The sequence below is a fragment of the Xenopus laevis genome, chromosome 9_10S (genome assembly GCF_017654675.1).
Source record: "Xenopus laevis strain J_2021 chromosome 9_10S, Xenopus_laevis_v10.1, whole genome shotgun sequence".
Taxonomy (NCBI): domain Eukaryota; kingdom Metazoa; phylum Chordata; class Amphibia; order Anura; family Pipidae; genus Xenopus; species Xenopus laevis.
The window spans coordinates 86350671-86367344 of record NC_054388.1 but is presented as its reverse complement, the minus strand read 5'-3'; the positions used below and the strand labels follow the sequence as shown (position 1 = coordinate 86367344).

Below are 16674 nucleotides of genomic sequence, written 5' to 3'. Positions count from 1 at the left end.
AGGTTTATATCCCCTTTAACGGTTTGTCTTCCTCCATTTCTAATTATGTTTGTAACCTGACATGAAGTTTGACTAATGCATTTTGCTTGAAGACACACATTGTGCCACCGGATTTCTGTATCAGAGGGCCACACGCCATATTTTCTCTCTCATGCTTTTTTGTGCTGGAGTTGAGTGCACACACAATGAAATACAGTGACTAATTGCATAATTCTAGCCAAAGCCAGTTGAACAAGTATAAACTGACATACTGTAATGAATGTTGACTGAATTTCCTGAATGCCACAAGTCTCTGAGGTCATGATGAGGTGTCTATGTAAACTACTGGTTTATAGGCAGTGTTAGATATTAAAGAGATAAGAAAAAGAGCAGAGATGAGCAGTGATGTCAGTGAAGTTCAAGGACCTGTGTGCCATCCACCCTCCCATTTATTTATAATGACTAAATTGACTTTGGGTTATTTATCAAAATTCAAAAAGTTCTTACTTTTTACTGAAAACTACTCCGACCAAAGCCGCACAGACGGCCCCTTACCTATTTATCAATTTTTTTTTCCGAAAACTTCTTGTGCGGGGAAAAAACTTGATAAAATCGTGACAAATTCCGAAACCTCAGAATATTCTGGATTTGTCATCGAAAACTGTGACTTTTTCAGTTTGATGCCAAAATCTACGAAATCTTTGGATTATTGAAAATAGGCATGCACCGAATCCTCTATTTTGGATTCGGCCGAACCCCTAAATCTGCGGAAGATTCTGCGGAATACCGAACCGAATCCTAATTTGCAAATGCAAATTAGAGGTGGAAAGGGGAAACCATTTTTCATTTCCTTGTTTTGTGACAAAAAGTCATGTGCTTTCCCTCCCTGACCCTAATTTGCATATGCAAATTCGGTCGGGCAGAAGGATTCGGGCGAATCCGAATCCTGCTGGAAAAAGGCCGAATCCCAAACCAAATCCTGGATTTAGAGCAGCCCTAATTGAAAAAACCCCAGGGCAGATCAGGATGTCAACAGGACATCTGCCATTGACTTCAACATGAACTCAGCAGATCTGAGTTGGGAATACTTTTTTATTTGGACTTTTAACACCATCAGAGTTTAACAAATTACGAAAAAGTCTAGGTTATTTTTTCTACGAAAAAATGCTGGTTTTCCCTTTAGAAGTACGACCAGAAAAAAAATCAGACTTTAATAAATAACCTTCAAAGTGTTCATAATACTGTAGCACATCCACTGGCGGAATGATGGTTCAGTATGCATCTACCTATCTAACTGCAGGGCACCCTTTAAACAGCCATAGCACCTGAAGCTCATGGCACGCAGGGTGCAGAAGGGACAGTTTCCATAACAAATACATTACCTTAAAGTTCTGACTTAAAATGCTTAAAGATTAGACAAGGGAGGAAAGCAGCATGTAAATGGAGGTTTTCAAAAGTCTTAAGAGCAATGGTGTACAGGCTTGATTTTGGGTGTGTTGTCCGATTTGTTTTTAAGTAGTGGAGCCAAAACACCTGTAGTTCATCGGATGCTTCTTGCTTGGAAACGGTCTTTTAATTGCAAAATGTCTGGCATACTCTGGAGCAAATACTTTCCAGCAAGGGTGGGTGATTTTGGTGGGATTTAGCTCACTGCATTTGGCAAAATATGACCCCTGCACCAGCTTTGATGTAAATATTATGCATCTTAAGCGAACTGTTCAGGGTGCTTTAAAAATCATTGACCTGTCTTCATCACTAAACTTTAATAAAAACAGAAAAGGTAAAAAAATATATACTAATTAAAGGCATATTTTCTAATCCTTAAAAAAAAAAGGCCACTTTCAGACATAGGTAATAGAAAACAATTCTATACGACAAACACAAGTTACATTGATATATTAGTTAATTGCAAAGAACACTAGCAATATGAAAACTAACTGACTTTGTAAATAATAAGTTGTGCCTCTTGTGTACTAAATGTGAAATTCAGAGCCTGGCTAATTGCTTGAGTGGGTTTTATAGATCAATCATTATAATTAAAAGGTTCGGAGCAAACCACCAATTAGATCAAGCAATTTGCTGAGCAGGACATGCCTAAGTGCTACAGGATATCAATTCCACTGGAACAAATAAAGCATTTCATTTATGAGCGTGTGCATCTTTTTGATTGCCAGGGGTTGCACTGCAATAGGCCCCACTTTAGCTGCAGAGTCACATGCCCTTCAAGTTTACCCAAAAAATTATACGAAGGATGAGCATTTTAAAAGCATTGATTTTACAGAATTGTGCATTATATCACTCCCCTTGTTATACATGTTCTCCTTAAAGGAAAACTATACTCCCAAAATTAATAATAAGCAACATATAGTTTATATGAAATGAAGTGGCATATTAAAGATTACTAAACTGGTAAATATAATTAAGTAAATATTGCCCGTTTACATCTCTTGCCTTGAACCAACATTTTGTGATGGCCTCTGTGCTGCCTCAGAGATCACCTGACCAAAAATACTCAAACTGTAACTGTAACAGGAAGAAATGTAGAAGCAAATGACAGAAAGTTGTCTGTTAATTGGCTCCTGTGACCTAACGTATAGTTTATTAGGTTTGTTTGTGTGCAGCGTGAATCCCAGGGGGTGGCCCTTATTTTTTAAAATGGCAATTTTCTATTTAGGACTACCCAATGGCACATACTACTTAAAGGAGAAGGAAACCCAGTCAGCGCAAAAACCCTCCCCCCCTCCCGTGTTGCTTCCCCTCCCTCCCCCCCTGGCCTACCTGTCTCGCTGGGCAAATGCCCGTAACTTGTTACTTACCCTTATGCGCAGGTGCAGTCTACGGAGTTCACCGACGCCATCTTCTTCCTGCTTTGACCGGCATTTTGGCGCATGCCCAGTAAGAGCATTTCGCCGGTACGGATCTACTGCGCACAAAGTGAAATCGGAAAACTTTATGACTTTATGACTTTTGGCGCATGCGCAGTAGATCTGTACCGGCGAAATGCTCCTACTGCGCATGTGCCGGTCAAAGCAGGAAGAAGATCGCTTGGAAGAAGATGGCGTCGGTGAACTCCGTAGACTGGACCTGCGCAGAAGGGTAAGTAACAAGTTAGGGGCATTTGCCCAGCGAGACAGGTAGGCCAGGGGGGAGGAGGGAGGGGAAGCAACACAGGGGAGGGGGCGAGGGTTTTTGCTCCGACTGGGTTTCCTTCTCCTTTAAAAAAGTATATTATTATGAAAACTGTTTATTTGCATGAAGCAGGGTTTTACACATGAGCTGTTTTATGCAATATTTTTCTTATAGAGACATACATTGTTCAGGAGGTATTGTTTTCCTTTAAAATACACATCTTAAATGGATACCATAAAAAAGTGTATATTGTTTCTAATCATTTATCACTTTTTTATCTAAAAACCTGGATGAAAAGGCTATAAACACACACACACAGGCACTTGTAAAATGCACTCATGGCGTGTGAGTGATGCAGCACTACAATTCCCCCAAATAAGTTCTTCAGTCAAAGCTGTAAGTGGCCAGTGAGTAAAAGCATTTGCCTTGCAACGTATAAGGCACGATGAAGAAGACGGATGCATTTAGGGTTGCCACCATTTTTTTTGGGTGAAAATGGGCAGTGGGCGGGCCGGTGACGTTGGGGGCGCAGATAAAGTGGGGAGGCAGGCGGATGATGTCAGGGGCGGGACTGACGACATGGCAATCAGTGATTGGCTGATCACCATGTCATTCAGTTCAATGTCCTGTCTGGATTTCCTAATTTGAAAATCCAGGCAGGAACTTTCCACCTGGCAGCCCTTCCAAAAACCAGGCTGTCTGGGTGAAATCCGGTGGCAACCCTAGGTGTATCTAACAACTGTTTACATTCTGAGGCAGTTTATCAAGAGCAAGTGGCATACAACTAAAACAGGAGGAGAATTTTTTTTTATATTTATTGCACAGGGCCTCTAATGGCATTCTAATAGATATGAAATCACACTGAGAAAATATAGATTATTTGCAGAATATCTGAAAAAAAAAAAAAAACACACTTTAATGAAAAGATCAATGTAACATAGTAAGTTAGGTTGAAAAAAAGACAGCGTCCATCATGCTCAACCTTTTAACTCTATATATAACCTGCCTAACTGCTAGTTCAGGGGTCCCCAAACACCAGGCTGCGGACAGTCCTGAACTGGGCCGCCAAACAATGAACGCGGTGCGCCAAATTGGACGACGACCCCTGTGCTAGTTGATCCACAGGAAGGCAAAAAAAAACCCAATTTGAAGCCCCTCAAATTCCCTCAGAGGGGGAAAAAATTCCTTCCTGAATAGGGATGAACAAGTAACATTTGTAAAAGATTTGGCCAAATACTCGAATCCAAACTTTAATATGCATACAATCCTCATGTGCAACAATTACTATAAAAGTCTGAATGTGTCCATGGAAGCCATGCTACAGACTTCAAGGAAAATGCTGAATGAATTAACAGATATAAGTTGTTTGAGTCGAAGTGGATATTGATTGCGAGGAAAACAGAGCTCATGAATAACTGACAGTTCCTGCTGATTTACAGTTTACAAGGTAACAGAGAAGAACAAACAAGTTTCAGTGAAATACAGGAAAGCCATTCAGCGTTCTGCTGAAACCACATACTTCCTTATGTTCCTGGGAAATTAATTCTCATTACAAAACAATTACAACAGCCATAGCACTTCTTTGGCTCAAGGCCATTTTCCTAAGAAAACCACAGCCTTCAGACTCTTTGCATGTTGTGGTTTGTGATTTAATACTTACAACACCACACCTGTTTGTCTTTTGTTCTAGACACACAGACATGTTATGACGATATAAAAGGGAACATGTAAGGCAACATTAATACAAAAGGATATTCTAGGGTAAAATCCAGGGATGTCCATTTGCCCAATCCCACTCCACCACTGCAATGAATTTCCTAACCATTGCTCCATTTATTATTAACATCATGCAGGACCGCCATCAGAAATCGCAGGGCCCCATAAGACAAAATTTCCTGGGGCCCATGGGCTGCGCCCACTGCAAGCCCCACCTACAGGTCCGCCCTCCCCACCACACAGTAAAAAAACAGAAAAAATATTGGTGGGTAGGGTTTCCACATGTTAATAAAAAATTAAAAGATATTGGTGGCCAGGGCCCCCCATAAAAAAAACATTTGTGGCCAGAGCCCCCCCCCCCATTAAAAAATAACATGAGGAAAAAAATGGTGGCCAAAATTGGTGGCCAGGCCCCCCCCCACATTATAAGAAAATTGGTGGCCAGGGCCCCTTAAACGTCCATGCCTTCCTGAAGTCAGCAGCTCTCAGAAAGATGGGGGGCACAGCTAATCAAGTAAGTGTGGCGTGGCCGGGCCCCCCTTAACCTCGGGGCCCCCTACAACTCTCCCCCGTCCCCCCCCTGATGGCTGCCCTGTTAACATGTATTTATATAGCGCCAACATATTGCGTAGTGTATTTATCAAAAGCATAGTTAAGCAGTTTATACACATCATTACAGTGTTTACTGCAGAGGGGGTACAGAGTCACTGAAAACATCTTCACTGGACAACTGCAGTAAATATCTCGGTGCAGTTATAACTGAGTCGATATTACAGCAATTTACAACCACAACGCATAAACAACTTTTCTGGGTGAATTTTAACAAAATTGTAGGTTTCCGGAATTTAAATACAAACAAGTATATAACGGAAAGCTACTATAGATCTCTGAAGCAGCACAAATACTTCTGCAAATCAGCAGGTTTGAGTACATGAATTGCCTACTTTTTCCCCTAACTCCTACTCATACACGCCAAAAATGGCAAGCGTCAGACTAAAAATGAGCACAGTTAACACCGGGAGGAACATATATTAAAGGTCGAATTTCAAATTCATGTGAGTTTTTAAAACCTCCATTAAACTCTCTGAATGGAATGGAATCGACTCCGAAAAAAACTCGAATGTCTGAAAGGCTGCACAGCAATTCGGCAGGTTTTAGGTGGCGAATATTCAAATTCGAGTTCTTTAAGGGCCAGAGTATGATAAATCTCAAAAATGGAATTTCAATTTTTCAAATCAAAATTTCAAATTTTCAATTCGACCCTTGATAAATCTGCCCCCGACTGTCTCTGGGGAAACCTGGAACCTGCAAAGAGTACTATTTGTTAGTATGTGTTCCATCATCAGCCTTCCAGTGCTGGGTCCTTGGTCTACATTGGAAGTCAGAGCAGGGATGACCTTATCCAAACTGGTACTCTAAGGATGATGGCACATAGGGAGATTCCTCACAAACCTCTGAATAAAACCATTCCATAGCAAAACATTAAAATCACCACAAGAAAAACCTATTACAGCAATCTGGCTTAAAGGGGATCGGTCACCCTAAAAAAAGAATTCTAAATTCTTTCTATTGGGTTTGTCAAGCAAAATAAACTTTACGTGCGCTATATAAATTATTTAAATATTGTTAACTACAGGTATGGAATTCACAGTAAAAGCAGGCAGGAAACATTTTGCAGACATCTATTTTGGCAAGCTTTTGCATCATCCCAAAATCTTGTCTGTGTGCCAGATAGGGGACCTCACACACGACCACGAACTGGCTGCAAATTAGAGAGGAGGGAGGGGGAATGTGGGGAGTGCAGTGATATCTATCTATCTTTATGTCTGGATGACAGGTCGCCTTTAATTGTGGGAAACATGAAGGGAGGCAGTTTACAGCAATTAAGTCACATCACCGTGAGTTAATAGGTTTTACTTGTGGCAATCTTGATGTTTTGCTATGGAAAAGAATATAGTTGCAAATTCTACATACAGAACTCACTGCAGGGGTCCACATGTACAATAGCTCTATAATATAAATGGTCCCTGTATTCAAATCTGTCCACAGTTTCAGTGCACATGCTCTGTATGCTCTTGGCTGCTGTTCAGAGGCTAAACTTAGGTGTCATTGTAAATCAACATCAGAAATTGAGGTTATATTTCTTGTAGAGGCAAACGAGTATAGACTGCATCAATGTTGATGCACAATGCACTGGCTTCTCTGCTGCTAGGTAATGCAAATCAATTATTAAAAAATTATTTATTAGATTAATTCGTTTTCTATTGTGAATTTTAGATTTTGTATATATTGTGCACTGTGGGGGTTATTTATTAAAATCCAAATTTATCTCAATTTACTAAAAAAAAAAAAAACACGACCAAACTCCGATGCCAGTTTTTAGTTTATTTTTTAATCAAATAAACTCAGTTTAATCGGATCCCGGAAAAACTCGATAAAATCGAGCTAAAATTTGGATTGCTCCAATTTTTCCCTGAAACCCTGAAAAAGTTGAGTTTTCTGCCGAAAACCCCTGAAGACCCCAATAACTTCAATTTGAGGTCTGAGGTGGCAGATTTTCGAATTCTGGCTTTTTGCAGCACCAGGGTATAATAAATTTGAAAATTTTGATTTACTTTTTTCTAGTCAAACATTAACATGTTTAACATTTGGACTTTAATAAACAGCGCCCTTTGAGTTAGTACAGGTAACCGACAGCAGCCCAGAGCATGCATTGTGAATCAACAGAAAGGAAAGTGGGGAGCTACTGGGGGGCATTTTCAGAAGCATAGCTCTTCCCTGCTAAAGGGCCTTGGTGGATCTGTTCTTTTCATAACACACTGTGACAAAATAGTCAAACTACCAAGGCACTTCCTTTTCATTAGCCTACTAAGAGTAGAGAAAACAAAGTTAGCAATGTTATTAGGATAAAAAAAACAAAACTTTGCATCCTCCACTGATACTAAACATCAACCAATGATTGGCTTTAGATAATAATGTAATAAACAGAAGTGCATGTTTCTAATTTCTTTTGCTCTGTGGCCAGATGAGTGTGATATTATTCAGGGAGAATGCAGTAATTATGTTCACTGCATACATGCATCCTAATGTAAAAAAGAGGCTGCTTTCATTGTTACCCAATCAATTTTACACAGACATATAAAAAAAAAAACTCCACTGCAAGATATAAGCTACTGCCAGATAAAATCTGCAGTCTAAAACCATTGTCAGGGTCCCACATGGGCTTGCTTATAGATTTCCAGGAGTGTTCTTCTCGGAAGATCCTTAACATGTGCAAGAATCATTCATTCCCAGATCAATACCTGTACTTGACGAAAATAATGATGGCCTTCCTGAAGAAATCATTCCTGGCTTCCACATGATGAAAGCATTAAGGACACTGAAAATAGGAGCAAGGAGATTTATTCTTCAAACCAATAAACCATCCAAAATGAAAATGCATCCTTGTACAGGTACTCTGTAAAGATTTCCCATACACCCCATATATTTTGCATGTTTTGGGGCCTGTTTATATTCTATGTATAAAGAGTGCTTTTCAGGAATGTTGCTATCCTATGTAAAGTACACAGCACAATGATTTATCAGCAAAGGGTACCTAATAATGATGTGCTGGCAAGAAATAATCTCAACCCACACCCAACCCTAACCTGCAAAACCTTAAACTGCAAAATATTGCCATTGTAGGACCCTCATCTTCCAGCTCCATACACTACTTCTGCACCTTTGCTTCCAAGACAGGGAATCTTCAGATGCAGTGGAGAAGTGTAATTCCCCAGTTGAACCCAAACCGAATCTGCAATTCTAACCCCTGTGACCTATGGGTAAACTGGTATAGTACCCTATGCAGAAAGGCAGTGGCTTAGTAACTAGATGTTGCTGGGCCCCACAGCAAATTAATTTTAGGGCCCCCCAACATATCCAGTAATTGTCCAGTTTTACCAATATATGTTCAAATTGCTCATCAATGAAAGCCTCATGGGGCCCCCTGTACCTCCTGGGCCCCCCTGCACCCGCAGGGTCTGCTTCCTCTGTAGTTACGCCCCTGCAGAAAGGCCTGATAACTGAAGCTGCCTGCATTGGATATTTACCCTAAATTGCAAACTGTGAACCATCCACAAACCCTGCATGAGCGGTTAAAGCTAGGCTTATTAACACAAACAGCTGACAATAAAAACTGAAGCAATGGGCTAGGAGCTCACCAGAGCACTTTCTGTTTATTTAATGTGTTTGGAGGCTTTTCTGCCCTTTAAATATGTGCACCAAAATCATTATGCCTATTTATATGCAAATTCATAGATGATAAAGCATCATGCATATGAGTTATCTTCCCTTTAATACAGTTTAATTTTAATCTAGGAGGCCAGGTTTCATCTCAGATGAGGTAAGGCAGGCAGGACTCCACGGACGAATCCGGCGTGATCCGACGTGTTGCACAAAAAAGCAGGAGTCACGTCGGATGCGTCGGAAATAAGGTAATTCTATTGTCGGATCGTGTCGCAGCGTTGATGAGACGCGACCATGGGATGCAGACGATCTGTCTGTATTCGACAGTCGTGTCACATCAACAATGCGACACGATCCGACTATAGCATTACTTACCTTATTTCTGTCTCATCCGACGTGACGCCTGCGTGGTATTAGCTTCTGTTATTTTTTTCATGCAGTATATCAAAAGTGCCGCACAAGGGGTGAAATTGAGTTGGGTACATTGAGTTACACTGCATGCCCCAGGTGCAGATGATTTTCCTCAGGTAATCTTTACACTTGCTGTGATATGTATGTGCTAAATGAATATTTTACAGAAAACAAGTTCCAAGAAATTAGGAAATTGGCAGTCATTGCATGAATTGTAGCAGCTTTCTCACTTGGGATGGAGTTCACAGCTTTCTAATTACAGTCAAGTGTCAGACCTAGAAGCCAAAAGGCCTTTAACTGTAGACAGCATCGAACTGGAGGGTCTAGGAGTCTTGTCCAATTAACAAATAGTTTGCCACACAAAAATGTAAGAGTACTTTGAATTTCTAAGCATGATAGAAAAATGTTATTATATAACTGTTGAAGCTAAATATGGGCAGAGGGGCTACATTACTTTCCCTTGAAATGCTAAATAAGGTGAACATTTGTAAAGCTTGAAACTAATTTACACCATATTTCTAGTAAACCTAAAGAAATTTGAGAAACAAATAGTGTGCTATGTGAGGACAAACTGGCTATTCGAAATGAAAACAACCACCTACTTGAGACACCTACAGGTCTTGAAAAGCCAGACTGCAGCAGACCTACGTTTTCACTCTGTATGTAGGTGCTTCACTTTACAGTAAATGGAACTTCCATTACTTCTTACTAGTATTCCATGTATTTGCATGGAACAAAGGTACTTGACACATCTCTAACATACGCATAAAACAGAAAACGAATAAGTATATAAAGGACACAATCATCAATCAAGATGAAAAACTCTTAACCCAACCTTTTGGGCATTGCCCTCTTTACCATTTGTAGCAGTTACTGGTTGCTTAGTCTGTAAATCTCTACGTTCAATGTACACACCCATTTATTGTATGACACATTGAAATATACTGGATATTTCACCTAGGAATGAATAGAAAGTAGGGGAGTTTTTCTGTGGTGAGCCCTAATCTCACATTAACATTAATCTGCCCCAGTGTCCAATTACAAGGTAAGGCCCCATGTGAAAGGTCTGAGGAATACCAGTGTATGTACCAGCTAAAAAGTTTTGAAGAAAAACATCTTAAGGTCATTTGTAAACTGCAACTGAAAGGATCAGGTATATGTGTTTGAGTGCAAACGTGGGAAGTAGTATGTGGGAAAAACATTGAGGAGGCTGGGTCCAAGAGTACTGGAACATAGAGGAGATATTAGGATAAATATCAAGAGTCTGGTGGCTAGACAATGTCAACACTGTGCTGGTAGCAACCCTGATGGATTAAAACATACAAAAATGTATTGCTCCCAGACTGAGAGGAGACTAGAATAATGTGCTATTACAAGCAGAATGTAGTTAATTCATCACACCCATCATTCAAATGTAAGCTACACTGGTGCCCAGCTAGGTCCTTGGACTACAGTAAAGTTTTTTAATGGAGCCGCAAACAAATACTTTTATGCAGTTGGGGATCTTACCCCATTTATTCAACCACCAAAGTATCAACGTTGCAGAGGGAGTACAACCCTCCCTTCGTCAGGCTGCAGAGTGAAGTGTACACACACCTACATAGCCACAAAAGACCCGCCTCCTGATCCCAGAGTCCCTTACTATCCAATCAGTCCTTGATGGGATGAACAAGGTAGTCTCCTATTTGATTAAAGCCCAAAAAATGATAACCAAGGTAATATATTGTCATTAAATCACATTAACTGGATATGTCCCCAGCTACACCAACCAATAGCCAAGGATCCTAGGGGCAAATTCACTAACCAGCGAAAATTCACCAGCGATGGTTTCGCTCATATCGCAACATTTTGCCAGGTGACATTCGCCAGGACAACGCTAATTCACTAAAATGCTAAGTTGCGTCCAGGGCGACAAACGCTGGTGATGTTTCGCTAGCGTTAATTCAGCAAGCAAAGCGTAGTTGCGCTAGTGTTGGCTAATTTGCATACATCGGGAAGTTAAAATTGAATGGACGTATATGTTGCAGCAAATACATTACACTACACAAGCCCAGGGAACTTTAATAAAAGAAAATAGAAAATTTGCTTCATAAAGAGTTCAATCATTGCACTTTAACGTTAAAGTGCACCCATTTACACCACATGTACATAATGTAGGATGTCTGCCAGTTCTCACAAGGGCTCATCATAAGTAGGAGGCACTTAATATTTCTGCTTTGTTGGTTACCACCAAAACCAGTCTTAACATTTGTCACAAGACAGATGGCAGTTAAAATAAGATGTAGAAAAACCTACATCCACCCACCATGCAACAGTCAATAACTCAGCTGTAAATGTGAGCTAGAGGTTGTGCTTCCACTACATCTGAAATCAATATATTCTTAGCAGGATGGAGGAGTGCAACAAACAGAGACAGCATGACCAATATTATAGCATCCAAGGTATATACAGTAAATCACTTAAATCACAACCTTCACATTTACTGTATTTTCCCTTCAACTCTGAATGTTCTATGTTCTTGTTAAAAGTGTGATTATTCCAATGAAGTTAAAGGGCGGAGCAGGGCGGGTTAGGGTCGGGTGCGGGTCAGGAAAACCCTGACCTGCACATCACTAGTGGCCAGGCATCCAGTGAAATGGGACATTTATGAAATGGTTAGTTGAGGCATTTTGTTCTGACCAATTCTATAACCACAGCCCATGTTTTAAAAAAGTTTATGAATTGCATATAGGGAAAAAGATAAGCTGCAACAGAATTAATTGATCAAGGTATAACAGTCAAAAACAGAGATGGCCTTAAAATGCTCACTAGAGCATTTAAAGACTATAAAGTTTCAGAACTGGTGCTTCAGGTATTGGTTTCAGAATTGGTACTTTCAGGGGCAATTTTGGGCACTTTTAGACTGACTGAAACGCAACAGCCTCAAAGTTTTACAGGAATGTGCATTAAAATGACATCAGTGAGAATTACTGAAGGATAAAAACTTACTGCAGACAGGTACCAATCAACAAATCAATACGTAGGAACCAGTTACATAATGTCCTGAAAAGTGCAAGGAATACTGCCGTTTTGTTTACCTTATAAAGCAATTAAGGAAATGTGACAGTGTATAGGAAAAGGAAAATGGCATTTCCAGTAAGCAAGAAACTAAAATAGCCCCATACGTCAAAGGATAGAGGATTGTGATGAGTAAAATAAAAGTTTGTCTATCTGCAGTCGTGCGCAACATTAGTCTACTGTTTTACAACATGGTTACTTTTCAAATGTTTTCTCAGGACTTCATATTTGTTTGTAGAGGCGTAAAAAGTACAATGCAATGTTTTATAGCACCGGCATGAGATCCGTTTTCCAGAAAGCTCCAAATTATGGGAAGGCCATGTTTTCATTGACTACATTTTAATAAAATAATTAAATTTTTTAAAAACGATTTCCTTTTTCTCTGTAATAAAACGGTACCTTAGACTTGATCCCAACTAAGATATAAGTTATCCTTATTGGAGGCAAAACAATCCTATTGGGTTTAATTAATGTTTATATAATTTTTTAAGTAGAATCAAAGTATGTAAATCCAAATTATAAAAACCAGAAAACCTCGAGCATGCTGGATAACAGGTCTCACACAAAGAGCAAGGGTGCACTACATCTATAATCGAATGGAAAATAGGTCGCTAATTGAAAAAACATTTGCAATTAATTTGCAATCATTGAGAACATTTCTGCCTACGCAAATCCTTTGCCTCTCATGCGACTGCAAATTTTATAGTTTGTGACAGTGCATCGTGTATGCAATAAAACTTCTTAAAGGAGAAGGAAAGGTCTTTTAGCTTGGGGGTGCCAAAAGTTAGGCACCACGGAGTGATCATCTTCTGGCTTCTTCTTTCTCGCGGCTGCACATGCGCAGTAGTACCGAAACAGTTGACTATTTCGTTCTACTGCGCATGCATCTGTCCTGGGAAATTTGAAGAAAGAAGAAGACACAACATGATTGTTCGGTGGGGCTCGCTGGAAGAATCCTGGGCCCTTGCAGTTTTCTTGATAGGAGCACCAACACGTGGTTTCAGGCAAGTACATGCGATCACTTGGGAATGCCTAACTTTTGCCCCCAAGTTAAAAGACCTTTCCTTCTCCTTTAATGAAAACGTTATTACGTTTACAACACCCTTAAACACTTTGTAAAAGTGTTCAATGCGCAATTAAGATTCGCAATGCAATACAATTTGAATGCAGAATATTACATTGCGGCATAAACATTTTAATTCTTATTTGTGTGCAAATTTGTTCTCTTTGTGAATTTTATTACATTTCCCTCCTAGAGTCTTAATTTGTCAACCTGGTAGCACGGATGGACTTTTCCATGTTTAGGGTGTAACTGTTGCTCCTCTATTACCAAAGGTGCTATCATTAATCACCCAGCGAAAGGTTATGAGAATAACCTTAAAAATGATATATAATAATAATAATAATTAAACACATGTAGTGTATCTATTAAAATGCCTGTGTTGCCTGGGCTATGTTGGACAAACTAAAAGGAAGATTAAAACCAGGATCCAGGAACATCCAGGGGTAACATAAGAAATTTTAAATGGAAACTGTCGCAAAAATTAAAATTTAATATAAGCTTCATCATACTGAAATAAGAAGCTTCCCAAATACAATCAATTAAATATTCTGCATTGTTTCTGAAATAATCAAGTTATGTTCACTATCCCTCTCTCAGCATCTTTGTCGGTCTTCATTCAGGAGTGGGGTGTCATAGTCATTGATAGATCTAATATATTCTATAGGGGGGGCTTCCTTTCCAAGCAGATACATTAGAGCTCAGTCAAATAACGGATTTCAGTACAAACAAAAGCTAACAAAATAACTGCCTTTTACACAAATCTTGCATGTAGAGAGACAGGATTTCTGGTGATTTTGATAGAGTGAGCTCTAATATATCTTCTAGGCAAAGGGAGCCCCCCTACAAGATATATTGGATCTAACTGTCAATGAATATCTGACACCAAACTCCTGAATGAAGACAGAATGAAGAGAAACAGATGCTGAGGGAGGAATAGTGAAGATGAACTTGATTATTTCAGAAACGGTACAGAATTTTTAATTTATTATATTTAGAAAACTTATTCAGTATACTGAAGCGTATATTAAAGTTTCAAGATAGTTCCCCTTTAAGAAAAAGACACACACTTTTCAAAACGCAAACACAACCCCATGCAGCTTAAATGGTGTGTCTTGTAAGATGCAACACTGGATAGGGGAGGTGGTGACAGGCAGAAAAAACTAATTCAAATTGAAGGTAAATGCATCAAAAAATGTAATACCGTATGGACTAAATGATTACTGGAGCTTAAAACCATATCTATGATGCTAATTATACCTTTTCCTTATTTCAGGTCTTGAACATAGAAAACAGCAGCTACATAGATGAATTGAAAGTAATGGTAAGAATACCTAATTGCTGGTGAAATGTATATTATATCTTAAAGGTAGTTGTGGATACAGAAATTATTCTAAAGGAAACTTAATGGTAAAGTACTTAATTGCCCTTGTAGCACTACTACTAGACAATGTCAAATTGCTTCTGTTATTATATTATTCATTTCAATGTGCCAGGTAGGCACCTCGTGCGCAGTACCCAGGTGCCTTATCAGTGAGTTTGTGAAACACTATTTTTTATACAGATTGGACTTGGTGATGTTACAATCTGATAACACGGGGACACTTGGAATTTGGACTTCTTTGCACAATATGTCCATTGTATTGTACAAATCACGTTAGAATTAGGACTTCTTTTCTCTGAATGTGCTGGATTTTCGGATAATATGGTTTGACCTTTTACCTGGGCAGTAAGGGTTGGGACTTAAGAAGGGTGTGTTTTAAAGGTCAATACATTCCTTCCTGTGTTACGCTTAGCGAAACATGTTGTGTGTTTATTAGTCAGCAATAAAGCACTTTGAAGCAGGAATTCTGAATATGTATGCTCTCCTAATTCTCCCAATTGTTTGTGGACTTTAATATGGCTCTTTATTTTCTTTTTAGTGTGCCTGTAAAGTCTACCTTGAGGAGATCTTAGAATATAAAGCTGTAATACACTGAGTAACCCTGGTATCATGCGGGAGTTTAGGAACTCAATTGTGACTTTCCGCATCCAAATACCTTGGCCTGTTGGCAACCATTTTTTATTTTCCCTGACAAAAAATAAACAGCTTGGCAGGTTTTTAGTGCCATGCTTTAAAAACCTCGCTGTGGCAAAGAAAGAACATGAATGGCACTAAGCAGAGGTATTCAGCTGTGAAAACCACATGGGAGTTTAGAAACGCACAAGTGTTTTTTGAGCTTTAGTTCTCCATTGACAGAAATAAAGTTTTTGCTTTTTCTTAATATAGGTATAATCACATAAATACAATATCTAACACATTGTGGTTTGCAGATGTTCCTACTGATAACCAAAGAATCATTCACACAGTATACAAGCATAAAATGTTTAGTTTTGCAGAATCATTTAATCCATATTAATATGTTTGACCTTAAACAATTAAAAAGGCCTTACTCTAGTACTTCTCTTCATTAAAGCTGTTTATAGAACTGTTCTGTTAACTATAGCAATTAAACTCCATCAAAAGAATCTTTTTAGCATTAAAGAGATGTACTTAAATTCATGGTATGTTTATACAGTTTTAACATGTTCAGGTACATGCTCTGTATTTAAAGACTTCTGATTTTAAACTTACACATAATTAAAATAAAGTATAGCACAGGAATCTGTAACAATACCATACCTAGGTTTAAAGAAGCCTGGTATAATTGGCTTTATTACCAAAAACAGGGGAAAACCAAGGCATGGGACATGTTATTCAGAATGCTCGGGACCTGGGGTTTTCCAGGTATTATGGTTTTTTCCATAATTTGGATGTTCATACCTTAAGTCTACTAGAAAATCATATAAACATTAAATAAACCCAATAGGCTGGTTTTGCTTCCAATACGAATTAATTATATCTTAGTTTGGATCAAGTACAAGGTACTGTTTTATTGTTACAGAGAAAAAGTAAATCATTTTTAAAAATTTTAATAATTTAATTTCTGGACAGAGCCGTTTAACAGATCCCATCAAGTGAATATTTATTATTGTTTTATTAATTGATTGCAGAAAACATAAGTTCTTTTTTTCTGCACAATTATGTTTTTCAAATGAAAAACTCACTAGGTTTTAGG

At 38.9% G+C, this 16674-nt stretch overlaps 1 protein-coding gene across 7 annotated transcripts in view; it reads right to left on the bottom strand.

Moving 5' to 3' along the window:
- The window catches only part of clec16a.S (C-type lectin domain family 16 member A S homeolog), a 130061-nt gene that overhangs the window by 47607 nt on the left and 65780 nt on the right, over positions 1-16674 (bottom strand). The window lies entirely within an intron of this gene.